This window comes from Bos mutus, chromosome 16 (assembly GCF_027580195.1).
Source record: "Bos mutus isolate GX-2022 chromosome 16, NWIPB_WYAK_1.1, whole genome shotgun sequence".
Classification (NCBI taxonomy): domain Eukaryota; kingdom Metazoa; phylum Chordata; class Mammalia; order Artiodactyla; family Bovidae; genus Bos; species Bos mutus.
Window position 1 is genome coordinate 52,697,601 of NC_091632.1, and position 13,862 is coordinate 52,711,462.

General features: G+C 37.4%; 1 protein-coding gene across 4 annotated transcripts in view; it reads right to left on the minus strand.

Annotated features, from left to right (window-relative positions):
- AKT3 (AKT serine/threonine kinase 3) overlaps positions 1 to 13,862 on the minus strand; it is a 282,206-nt gene that overhangs the window by 219,897 nt on the left and 48,447 nt on the right. Inside the window, exon 3 of one of the 4 annotated variants that reach the window (XM_070385355.1) lies at positions 1,781 to 1,842. The exons of the other annotated variants lie outside the window; for them this stretch is intronic. The gene's annotated coding sequence lies outside the window, so the exon portion shown is untranslated. The remainder of the gene's footprint in view (positions 1 to 1,780; positions 1,843 to 13,862) is intronic. 4 annotated transcript variants of the gene reach the window in all.

Sequence of the window (13,862 nt, forward strand, 5' to 3'; positions counted from 1 at the left end):
AGAATACATTCAGCCTTCGGTCTAAACTGCAGCCCCTTCTTAGGTCACCCAAGCACAGTTAACCTGACCTTTCATGGTATGCCCACTCCTTGTCCTACACGTCTCCATCACTATAATGACTACAGAGTATCTTAATAGTTACCTCACACGTTTGTCTCCCTTTTAAACTTTCATTGCATTGAGGGTTGAAACCATGTGTTTTTCGTGTTGTGTTCAGTATAGAATCTGGCACTTTATAATGCTTTGTTGAATGAACATTTTCAAAATGTTTTGTAATCCTGAATATACCTGTTCAAAAGCATCAATAACGAGAAATTTATTCATTCTTGCTGTGATAATTCCCAAACATTACAGTTTACACATATACGTCACACATATATACGTTCTCATATATACACACCTATACAAACTTCAGAGCTAGTCAATCTGCTAGAAAACAAACAAACCTAACTGGGTATGTTTACCGCTCAATGTTGTAGTTGCTAGCCATCTCTACTAATAAGGCAATTTTATACTCCTAGCAAGAAACACACAAAAAGTTCAAGACTCACCCACTACAAGCAGCATGGTCTAGTGTGGTGACATACAGAGGAGATGGGGAGCCATCTCTGTAGAAGCATGTAAAGGAATTCTTGAGGGCAAGATATCTTATATTCACCAAAAGAACTACAGATTAAGCAAGAAGATAAAATGATCGTCAAATACTGGTGTACTGGTAAATGTAAAAGGTTTGGAGTCTGAGAGTTTTAAGATGTGCCTCCACTGGGACCTCTTTAGGAAGGTGACTTCACGTCTCCGTTCCTCTTGCAGTACCTCTACTATAAAATGTGAGTAAGAATGCCTATCTCACAAGCTCCCTGTGAGGATCAAATGAATATATAAAAGACCTAGCACAGATACTCAGACTCTAGCATGTTTGAGATCTGTAACAGTGTCCATTCCTACCTGGCAACAGGTTGTGACTCAAGAAGCAGAGTCAAAAAACTCTATTTACTAAAAAAAAAAAAAACTCTATTTACTAAAAATCTTTCTCCCAATAGATGTCAATGTTTCTAGTTTCATCATAAGGAAATTCTGTTTGGATTTTCAAAAGCCCTCATTTAAACATAAAATAATCTGCTATTCAATCTTTCAAAGATAACCTGTCAAAAAATAAAAGGAAAGAAAACAAAAACAAAAGAAACAAAGACGAGCTGTCAAGGCCCTGTGCAGGATAACCCCTTCAACCAAATGAGGAGGCTGAAGGAATAAGGAAACAGCAGTGAAAGGGTCCCGGAAACAAACTTTTTCTCCTTTGTAACTGTACTGTCAGCCTCCTCTAACTACACACCACTACATACACTCACAGAAAATTCATAAATTCATCAGTAAACCAGTATGCCAACTCAAGGTTATATTATTAAGAGGTGAAATTTCTGTTTTTAAAACAAAAAAGATAAGCCCCAAACCACAATTTAATGATGTATTTTTAAACACTACTACCACAAAAGATGATGTACTCGCAGATAAATATTTCTATGTTCCCTCAAACTGTTGATTATATGTTGAGTCACAGAGTGAATTTTGATAAAATCATACAATATAGCATGATAGCTATGCTATATAAAGTATTAATAAACTTTGTATTGAAAAAATAAACCTTAAAACCATTCCATTCTTTACAGACCTGACCAAGACAACGTAATGTCCCAACTCAGACTTCAAATTCATTCCTCTTATTAAGGTGTAACCACTGCCACTTTTTTTTTTCCAATTTCAGCCCAAATTCTCAGTCACTCACCCGCCCGCCATCTTATGAATCCTGTGCTTCCTCTCCGCCTGTGGGCTCCACCAAAGGGGACTCTATAAAGTAAATGTGGAGACAATTATTGCCAAAAGTGAAAGATTGAGAGATTCTTAATAGTTCTAGAAAGGCTAATAAGCCCTTGATTCATTAACTTAGAGAGGAGAAAGTAAATCCCACAAGCTAGAGGATAGGAATAGATTATAGCCCAATTCTAAACTGTCAAAATATGTCAAAGATTCAAAATGTCTGAAACAGAACTTTTGAAAATCCAGCAAAACAAATTTAGTGTTATTTGTGGATAAAGATAAAAATGATACTTCTGCTTCCTGGGCTCACACAAAAATTCATCCTTATCAATGAAATCAGAGAAAAGAAACATAAAAGATTTGAGTAAAAACCATTAAGAACTGTATTTAAAGGTCATACCCATATAAAGAATATTAAAGGTTCTCTTTTCTTCTACTCTTGGCATTTTATGCTACATCTATAAACCTGACATTTGCCTCCATCTTCTCCTTGCCTCCTGACTGAGTGAATAAAGCACCTCTCATCAGCAAGCCTGCAATCCTACCCTTCTTCCTACATTTCTCTTCGTGATTAATACTATCACATACTCTCTATCAATGAAGAGCAAAATCGCCAATTCATTTCTAGTTTTCCACCATTACATAATATGTAAAATTAGGCCAAGTCAAAATGATACTGATAACAATAGAATAAACAAACACATCACTTTTTATGCTAGAAACACAGTGCTAAATGCTTTCCATTAATTATTTAATTTTCAAAACCACTGTATAAGATAGTACTAGGGACTACATGCAGGTCAGGAAGCAACAGTTAGAACTGGACATGGAACAACAGACTGGTTCCAAATAGGAAAAGGAGTACGCCAAGGGTGTACATTGTCACCCTGCTTATTTAACTTATATGCAGAGTACATCATGAGAAATGCTGGGCTGGAAGAAACACAAGCTGGAATCAAGATGCCAGGAGAAATATCAATAACCTCAGATACGCAGATGACACCATTCTTATGGCAGAAAGTGAAGAAGAACTAAAGAGTCTCTTGATGAAAGTGAAAGAGGACAGTGAAAAAGTTGGCTTAAAGCTCAACATTCAGAAAACAAAGATCATGGCATCTGGTCCCATCACTTCATGGGAAACAGATGGGGAAACAGTGGAAACACTGTCAGACTTTATTTTGGGGGGCTCCAAAATCACTGCAGATGGTGACTGTAGCCATGAAATTAAAAGACACTTACTCCTTGGAAGGAAAGTTATGACCAACCTAGATAGCATTTCAAAAGCAGAGACATTACTTTGCCAACAAAGGTCCTTCTAGTCAAGGCTATGGTTTTTCCAGTGGTCATGTATGGATGTGAGCGTTGGACTGTGAAGGAAGCTGAGCACCAAAGAATTGATGCTTTTGAACTGTGGTGCTGGAGAAGACTCTTGAGAGTCTTCTTGGACTGCAGTCCCTTGGACTGCAAGGAGATCCAACCAGTCCATTCTAAAGGAGATCAGCCCTGGGATTTCTTTGGAAGGAGTGATGCTAAAGCTGAAACTCCAGTACTTTGGCCACCTCATGCGAAGAGCTGACTCATTGGAAAAGACTCTGATGCTGGGAGGGATTGGGGGCAGGAGGAGAAGGGGATGACAGAGGATGAGATGGCTGGATGGCATCACTGACTTGATGGACATGAGTTTGAGTGAATTCCGGGAGCTGGTGATGGACAGGGAGGCCTGGCATGCTGCAGTCCATGTGGTCACAGAGAGTCGGACATGACTGAGTGATTGAACTGAACTGAAATGAGGGACTATTTGTACCCCCCCCTACCAAATTTATGTTGAAAACCTAACCCCAGATGTGATGGGGTCTTTGGGAATAAATTGGGTTTAGACAGGGTCACAAAGCTGGAGACCTCATGATGGAATTATTTCCCTTATAAGAGACATCAGAGAGTTTGTCCTGTCTCTTTCCACCGTGTGAGACACAAGGAGAAAGTAGGTATTGCCTGCAAGCCAGGAAGAGTTCTCACCATAAACCAAAAATGCTGCCACTATGCTCTTATACTTCATAGCCTCCAGAACTGTAAGATAGATTTCTGTCCAGTCTGCCCAGTCTATGATATTTTTTCATGGCAGCCCAAGACAATTTCCCATTTTACTTTGCGACCCCATGGACTATACAGTCCACAGAATTATCCAGGCCAGAATACTGGAGTGGGTAGCCATTCCCTTCTCCAGGGGATCTTCCCAACCCAGGGATTGACCCAGGTCTTCCACATTGCAGGCAGATTCTTTGCCAGCGGAGCCACAAGTGAAGTCCAAGAATACTGGAGTGCATAGCCTATCCCTTCTCTAGCAGATCTTCCCAACCTAGGCATTGAACTGGGGTCTCCTGCATTGCAGGTGGATTCTTTACCAAGTAAGCTATCAGGGAAGCCTGAGTTGAGAAAACTATGGCTTAAATAGGCTAAATACACAGGCTACAGTGGTAGAACCAGGATTTAAATTGGGCTTTTAACTAACACTGTTCCTCTGATATCTCCATAATACTGAGTTCATAATATGTATCATCAAATATGTTACGTGCAAGAAATCAAAATAAAGTTGCCCTAAAAAACTCAGACATCTAATCATATATTATAACATATGGACTGCCAAAAGTATGAATTCCTCCAGGTTTGGTACCCAAGAAATGTTTACTGAAACAAACAACAATAATACAATATGATAAGTGTTAGATGAATAAAGTCAAATAAAATAACACAAAGGTTTCCAGAAGGAAACAATTTCAGGGGTAAGTAAGACAACTACTAGGAGACAGAATATGAAAAAGTCATAAATAAGTGAAATGCAGTCAGAACAGGGAACGATTAATACATGTGGATTACTAGTAGACATTACATATAAACTGTCTCTCCAAAGATGAATAGAATCTCACTTTTGAAATAAAAGACCATTCTAAGTTGAATGGACTAGATGGACAGAACAATCGAATTTGAAAATACAGCTAGGACTGTTCCTTTTCAATTCCATATTCAACATTGTAGTTTACAGTATAAAATATCGTAACAGATGCCCCTGTCTCTCATTGCTTCCTTTTTCAAACCACTCTACAGAAAGTATAAAAGTAATCATCCTAAAACACATATCAGATTGGCTCTTTGTTCAGAAACATTCGATAGTCCTACTCTGCCTACAAGATACTATTTAAATTTCTCAGACTAGAATGTTAGGCCTCTCACAATCTGTCCCTGTTTTTTTGTTTTGTTTTTTTTTTTTACTTTCCTTCCCAATTCACTTTGAGTCATGATTCCTCTACATTGAAGCTATACTTGATTATCTGCTGCTCCTGAACAGGCCCTATTAAAAGGTCTCCATCTGGACTGTGGTGCATCTTAAGACCCATGTAAAAGAACTTCTCTGCAAGTATAATCTTGCCTATTGTCTCATTTATTACCCTCTGTCATATGTCAGTTACATTCCTGCATGAAGGTCTCCACTGAAGACTACAAGCCATTTGAGAGATGGCCTCTACCCTACACGCAGAGTTATTAGGAGAAAAAAAAAATCAAAGCAAGTCTTTGCATCTCTATGTGTGGGTACTATATAAGGAGCTAATCGTTAAAAGGAAATATGGTTAGGGTAATACTAGACAAACACAAAGAGTATCACACAATTACCTAACTCAGCCTGCAGAGGTGCACAACAGCTTTCCAGAGAAGAAAACAAACTGATTCTCCAACGATAAATATGAGAAGACATAGGTGAAACATACACAGTTATGAAACAGTGCTACTTGTGAGAACTACAGGACATTCAGTGTTGCCAGGGTGTAAAATATGGAGCCAGAAGTGGCAAAGTATAAAGCTACAGAGAAAAAAGGCTTCACAGTGTGTTGAAATACATTTTATGCTCTGGGCCAGTGGTTCAGAACTAGTGAAAACTCCGAATTTGTAAAACCAGGTGTAAGTTTTACTAGAAGACAAGTTGAATTCAACAGGTAGTATTTTCACATGTCAAAAATCAAACAGATTAAAAAGATACACAGTGAAGAGTCTCTTCATACCTCTGGGACCTGCCTGGGTCATATCCTTCTTCTTGGGGAAAACTGTTAGTTTCTTATTTTTCCTTTCAGAGTTCCTTTATACCAATGCTATGCTATGCTATGCTAAGTCACTTCAGTCATGTCCGACTCTGTGCGACCCGACAGACGGCAGCCCACCAGGCTCCCCCGTCCCTGGGATTCTCTAGGCAAGAACACTGGAGTGGGTTGCCATTTCCTTCTCCAATGCATGAAAGTGAAAAGTGAAAGTGAAGTCACTCAGTCATGTCCGACTCCTAGCGACCCCATGGACTGCAGCCTACCAGGCTCCTCCGTCCACGGGATTTTCCAGGCAAGAGTACTGGAGTGGGGTGCCATATACCAATAGAGCAAATAAAACTACACAATTTACTTCCCTCCTTTACACAGAAAGGCCTCTATATAAGTTCTGCACCTTACTCTTTTTCTTTTTAACTGCAATGATTTTTCCATGATTTTCCATGTAAATACATTCTTCCTATTCCTTTTCAACTGCATAATATTCCACTGTACTACTGCATCATTATTAACCTATCCACTATTTATGGACATTTGAGCTTTTGTTCCACTCTATTACAATATATTGTTTTTGCTGACATATACGAAAAAAATCAAACCTTACAAATATATGAGCAGAAAAGGGAAGAAAAATAATAACAAGGTTTTCTTTCAGATTATTGTGGATAATCTCCAAATCTTTTGCTATTACATACAACATTTGTATGAACAACCCTGTACATATATCATCACAAAATGTGAAAATATACCTGAAGGATACACTCCCTGAAATGGGAATGTAAATTTGTAATTCCGATACATATTATCACATTGTCCCTAAGGAGAAGGAACTAGTATAGATTTCCTACCAACAGAGATGACCAGTGACACTGACTGGTTTCTCAGAGGAAGGGAAGGATCCCGGGGAAATCTACCCTTTAAAATTATAATCAAGGAAGAAGAATCCAGAAGAAGCATGAGATAAATAATCAAACAGGTGAAAAGAAAAAACAAGAATTATGAGGTTCTGGAGGACAAGTAAAAACAGATGATTCTTCTCTAGGGTGAAATATACACCAGGGAGAGCTAATAATTAAATAAAGAACTAAACTATAAAACTTAATTAAAGCAGTATGATAAGTCACGGAAAAACAGAACAAATCAAGATAGTATAAAAACAAACAGTAATGAAGAATAAAGATAATTAAGAATAAAAGAAAGATAACACTATTTCCCATGAAAAGGAATCAGAACTCCTTGGGAAAATGGTTCATTCCAGACCTGGGAAACTATATGATAAGCCTGGAATATTTTATTGTGTCAGAAAGTCTTCACAAATTGATGGAAACATGTCAAAATAATATAGACCTAGCTTTTCAGGGGCTTACATGGGCCAAATCCAGGATAGTTTGAGAATTCAGAATTAATAATGATAGAAAAAGACTATGATCCATTGAGTAAAACAGCACCCATAAGAGAAAAATTTTCTGTAATAAAATCAATTAAAATGAAAAAGGAACAGTAAATTAGAAAATTACCATGTATCACAAATAGCTGACCCAAACAAGAGCCATAATTGAATGCTGAAACGGGTGGGCCAAAGTTTGAGGAATACCTAGATATTTATATTGTCACAAAGTGTCACACCACAAGATTCTTTTTAATTACAGAGGGAAAACTAATAACCTTACAATGGAGAACAGTTTTGGTAGACACCATTGTAAGCAGTGATCAAAGTTAACATCACCAGGACCGGGACAAATCAGTACCATGTGCTTCCACTGCATGACTAGACATCATGAAGTCATATGACTCTTACATAATGATCCAAGAATTTTTTGGAGACGGAGGGCTATGAATATTATTACTGGCAATATTTGGATGATAATAGCATTGTGTCAATCTCAGTTTCTTGATTTTTATAACTGCACTTTAATTATGTAAGATCGTGCGTGTTCTAGTTTTAGAAAATAAAAGGGTCATCACGTCTCAAATGGTTCAGAAAATAAACATGTATTTGAACCTAAGTATCTTTAAAATATTTTAAGTATTTCTAATAAATATATCGATGTGGAATGAGTGACAAAGCACTGGGACAGAGAGGAAATGAGACGGAGGAGGAGAGAAAAAAGAAAAACAACACAAATGTGGAAAAATGTTAACATTTGAGGAAAGAGTGTATGGATTTCTCTGTACATCCACCTCTGTCAAACGCCTGTTCATATTCTTTGTCCATTTTTCTATTTATATTTTTCTTAATGTTGTATGGACACACACTACAATAACAGTGTTAATCCTTATTTTTCCCAATATGTGATGTCTTTTGTTACAGATTTAATTTTTTAGTTAATTTATTCATTTTAATTGGAGGCTAATTACCTTTCATTATTGTGGTGCTTTTTGCCATACATCGACATGAACACTTAAGAAATTCTTAATGCTACAATAATGGCCATGTTTGGAGGATGGGGTTATGGACACTTTATTTTTTTAAAGCTTTTCAGCTTACCTGTATTTTACAAATATTCACTAAGCAACTATTATTTTTATAATGAAAAAAAGGGTTATATGTTTATATTCATTAAAATAAGTAAAATCCCAAAAGATATGTTCATAGAATCTGATTCTAAAAGTCAAAAGGATTTACTCAACAGTTTCTCTCTTAACAGTCTTTGGAGATAAGAACTAAGCCAATAGTTCTGACAGAATAGCAGGACAAAATCAAACAGAAGTTTATTAACATAAAAAATAAAATAAAATAAAAAGGAAGCAAATTCTAACACAGATTACAACATAGATAGACCTTGAAAATAGCTAAATGGAATAAGCCCAGTCACAAAAGAACAAATACTGTGTGATTCCACCTAAAAAAAAAAAAAAAAAAAAAAGGGGGTACTCTTTCTACCTCTTTCTGATGTCTATGTCAAAAGCTTTCTCTATCCTTTCACTTTAATAAAATATATGCTGCACGAAAAAAATAAATAAATAAAATAAAAATAAAAAAAAAAAAAAAAAAAGAAAAAAATAAAATACAGGATAAAGCTAAAAAAAAAAAAAAAGAGTTGGACATGACTTAGCAACTATAACAACTATAGTCTATCTTAGATATTCCATTTTGGTAAATTCCTTTCTGAAATATCCTTGGGAGACAGGCAGTTCAATAAGAAGATAAAGGTCTCTGGATGTCTTGTGGAGTAAGGCACAAAGTCTGCCCCATCTAGTGAGTTTTTGTTTTCTGGATGAGATGAACAGGAGGGAAAAAAAAAAAAAGAAGTAGAACCTGAGAGAGTCTCTTGTTTAAGTGGCTTAGTGAGGATGTGTTCTCAAGTGAAGCGGAGTGAGGAAAGCAGGGTAAAAAAAAAAAAAAAAAAGAACTAAGCCAATCATGAAGAAGAGTAAAGAGTTTGAGACTTGCCTTAGATCAAGTGGTATTGATCTATGGTACTGTAAAGTGGTATTGGCATAGGAATTTTTAAAAACAGGCTAAAAGAGAATACAGAGCCCAGAAGCAAACCCACATAGAAAAAGAACAATATGATGGATTATTCAGCAAATGAGACAATTACTATACTTTTAGAAGAATAATAAGATTAGGTCCCCTTCTAAACACACACACATACACCATAACATACTTAAGGTAGATTAAAAAAAAAAGCCTAAATGTGAAATAACTATTAGGTATTTTATTTTAAAGCGTAAAACACTCTTGAGCTTCCCTGCTAGCTCAGATGGTAAAGAATCCGCCTGCAATGAGAAAGACCTGGGTTGGGAAGATCCCCTGGAGGAGGGCATGGAAACCCACCCCAGTATTCTTCCCTGGAGAATCCCCATGCAGAAACAAGCCTGGTGGGTTAAAGTCCATGGGGTTGTGAAGAGTTGGACACAACTAAGCGACTAAGCACACACACAAGACACTCTGCTAGCGAGGCTCCAAGATAGCCTTTGGTGATCGTCTTACCTTGGTATTCCAATCTCAGTACAGTCTCCTCCCACAAAGGACAAGCTGAGTGATAGTGACTACAAAGGATAGATCATAAAAGACTTAAGTTTCCACTGTTATCTCCTGGCTCACTGATGCAGGGAAAGTCAGCCTCCAAACTATAACTCACAAGTGGCCCTGGTAAAGGATCACATCAAGAGGAACTGAGGCCTCCCACCAAAAGCCTACACCAACTCACTGGCCATCTGAGTAGGCTATCTTTAAAAGCAAGCCCTCCAGCTGTAATTAAGCCTTCAAATGACTGAAACCCTGACCGACACCTTGACTACAATCTCATAAGAGAACAAGATCAGAATCACCCAGACACACTGCTTCCAGAAGTGAAAAGGAATAATAAATATTTATTCTTTTAGGCAAATAGGTTTTGCTGGTAATTTGTTATAGTATGTGTATGTATATGTGTGCTCAGTGATTCAATGACGCCCAACTCTTTGCAGCCTGATGGACTGTAACCTGCCAGGCTCCTCTGCCCATGGAATTTTCCAGGTAAGAATACTGGAGTGGGGTGTCATTTCCTATTCCAGGGAATAGTCCCAACCCAGGAATCGAACCTGCATCTTTTGTGTCTCCTGCATTGGCAGGCAGATTCTTTACCAGTAGCACCACCTAGGAAACCCCAATTTGTTACAGAGCAACAGTTAATTAATAAAAAGACTATTATTATAACCTCGGTGTAGGAAAAGTTCCTAAATATGATACTAGGAGCAAATAATAAAGTAAAAAGATTGTCAAATGTATCTGTATTGAAAATGAAAATTTTTGGTACAAAAAAATTTTACTACACAACAACTAGAAGGACAAGCCAGAAACTAAAAGGAACACAGGTGATGGAGAAAAGAGTAGAAAAGGCAATTTAAAAAAATAGGAATTAACACATAAAAAACTAGAATTGCCACTGATAACCAGAGAAAATCAAATTTAAAATACTAAATACCATTTCTCATACATCAGAATGACAAAAATTATGTTTGACAAGATGACTAGTCTTGGTGGAAACTGCTGGTGGAAATACAATGCTAACAACCACTTTAGAAAATATAGAAAATCTAGTAAAGGTGAAGGCTGAGCATACCCTGGGCTGTGCTGCGCTTAGTCACTCAGGCGTGTGTGACTCTATCCAACCTCATGGACTATAGCCCACCAGGGACAGAGAATCCCTCTGTCCATAGGGATTCTCCAGTAAAGAATATTGGAGTGAATTGCCATGCCCTCCTCCAGAGGATCTTCCCAAACCAAGGATCAAACCCAGGTCTCCCACATTGCAGGTGGATTCTTTGCCATCTGAGTCACCAGGGAAGCCCATTAATACTGGAGTGAGTAGCCTATTCCTTCTCCAGGGGATCTACCCTAAGATCTAGCAATTTTCTACTTGCAATAAAAATTTCACATATACACAGGGCCATGTACAAAAACATTTGTTACAGCATTGCTTGTAATAGGGAAAAAACTGGCAACCACTTAAAGCTCTTCAACAGAACAGTTTTTTAAAGTGTGGTTTATTCATGCAAAACCACACAGCAGTGAAAATGGAAAAATCACAACTCCATGTATCAATATAAATACACCTTAAAAATATAACACTAAAAAAATAAACCAGTATGTAAAGGTTATCAACTGATTTTTCAGCAGAAACTGCAGGCCAGAAAAAAGTGGCACAATATATTTAGAATGATTCAAGGAGAATACCTACAACCAAGTGCTCTACTCAGCAAGGTTCTCATTCAGATTCAATGAAGAAATCAAAACCTTTAAAGCCAAGTAAGCTGTAGGAATTTAGCACCACCAAACCAGCTTTACAGCAAATGTTAAAGGAACTTCTCTAGGTGAAAAAGAAAAGGCCACAACTAGAAATGAGAAAATTATGACATGAAATACGTCACTACTAAAGGGAAACATGAGGCTTCCCTGGTGGCTCAGACAGTAAAGCATCTGCCTACAGTGCGGGAGACCTGGGTTCAATCCCTGGGTTGGGAAGATCCTCTGGAGAAGGAAATGGCAACCCTCTCCAGTACTCTTGCCGGGAAAATCCCATGGATGGAGGAGCCTGGTAGGCTGCAGTCAATGGGGTCGCTAAGAGTCGGACACGACTGAGTGACTTCACTTCCACTTTTAAAGGGAAACATGCAGTAAAGGTAGGAAATCAAGGATACACACAAAGCTAGTAGGGAAGTTAAAAGAGAAAAGGTATTAAAATCATCTCTGTCCACAATAAGGGATACACAGAACAATTAGATGTAAATATAATGTCAAAAACAAGAACTGTTAGGGGAGGAAAGTACAAATGCAGGGTTGTTAAAATACATTTGGAAGTGAGAGATGAGTAACTTAAGATAACCCTGTATATATACAGACTGCTATACAAAAACCTCATGCTAACTGCAAACCAAAAATCTATCACAGATATATATACAAAAAAGAAAAGGGAATCCAAATATAACACTACAGATAGTCATCAAATCACAAGAGAACAAAAAAGAAAGGGGAGGCGCCTATAAAAACAAATTCAAAACAATTAACAAGTCAGTTGAACTGAGGTAGGTGAACCTAGAGCCTGTTATACAGACTGAAGCAAGTAAGAAAGAGAAGAACAAATACCATATATTAACTCATATATATGAAATCTAGAAAAACGGTTCTGATGAACCTATCTGCAGGGCAGGAACAGAGATGCAGACATAGAGAACAGACCTGTGGATGCAGCAGGGGAAGGAGAGAATGGGACGAACCCAGAGTAGCACTGAAATATAGTTACTGTATGTAAAATAGCTAGCTAGTAGGAAGTTACTATATAATACATGGAGGTCAACCTTGCGCGCTGTGACAACAAAGAGAGGTGGGAAGGGGGTAGAGTGGGAGAACGCTTCAAGAGGAAGGGTATACATGTATACTTAGGGATGATTCACGTTGTTGTATGGCAGAAACCAACACAACATTGATAACTACCTTAAATGTAAATGAACTAAATGCTCTAGCCAAAAGATTGAGATTGGCTGAATGGATACAAAAACAAGACCCATATATATTCTGCCTACAAAAGACTCACTTCAGATCTAGAAACACAGAGACTAAAAGGGAGAGGATGGAGAAAGGTATTCCAGGCAAAAAGAAATCAAAAGAAAGCTGGAGCAGCAGACTCATATGAGACAAAATAGACTTTAAAACAAACACTATTATTTTAAAGAGACAAAGACTATTAAAGATTATAATTATAAACAGACAAATGGACACTCTGATGACCAAGGGATAATCCAAGAACATATAACAATTATAAATATACATGCGCCCAACATAGGAGTATCTCAATATATAAGGGAAATATTAGCAGACATTAAAAGGAGAAATCAACAATAATACAATAATAGTAAAGGACTTTAACACCCCCACTTATATCAATAGACAGATAATCCAGACAGAAAAACAGTAAGGAATCACCTACCTTGGATAACACATTAAACCAAACGGACTTAACTGATATACAGAGACACCATTCCACCCAAAAGCGGCAGAATACACATTGTTTTAAATTGCACATCAACTTTCTCTAGGATGGATCCCATGCTAGGCCACAGAACAAGCTGTAGTGGCTTTAAGGAAATAGTAATCAAATCAAGCACCTTTCCTGACCACAACACTATAAGATTAGAAATCAACAACAAGAAAAAAACTGCAAAACAACCCACAAACGCATGGAGGCTAAATAGTATGTTACTAAACAACCAGTGAGTCATTGGAGAAATCAAAGAAGAAATCAAAACACCTAGATACAAACACAACAACCCAAAACCAATGGGACACAGAAAAAGCAGTTCTAAGAACATTCATAGTAATACAAGTTTACCTCAGGAAACAAGAGAAGTCACAAATACACAACCTAACCTGAAGCAACTAGAGAAAGGAAAACAAAACCCAAAGGAAGGAAAAAAATCATAAAGAGCAGAAATGAATGAAATGGAGACTACGAAAACAACAGAAAAAAAATCAACAAA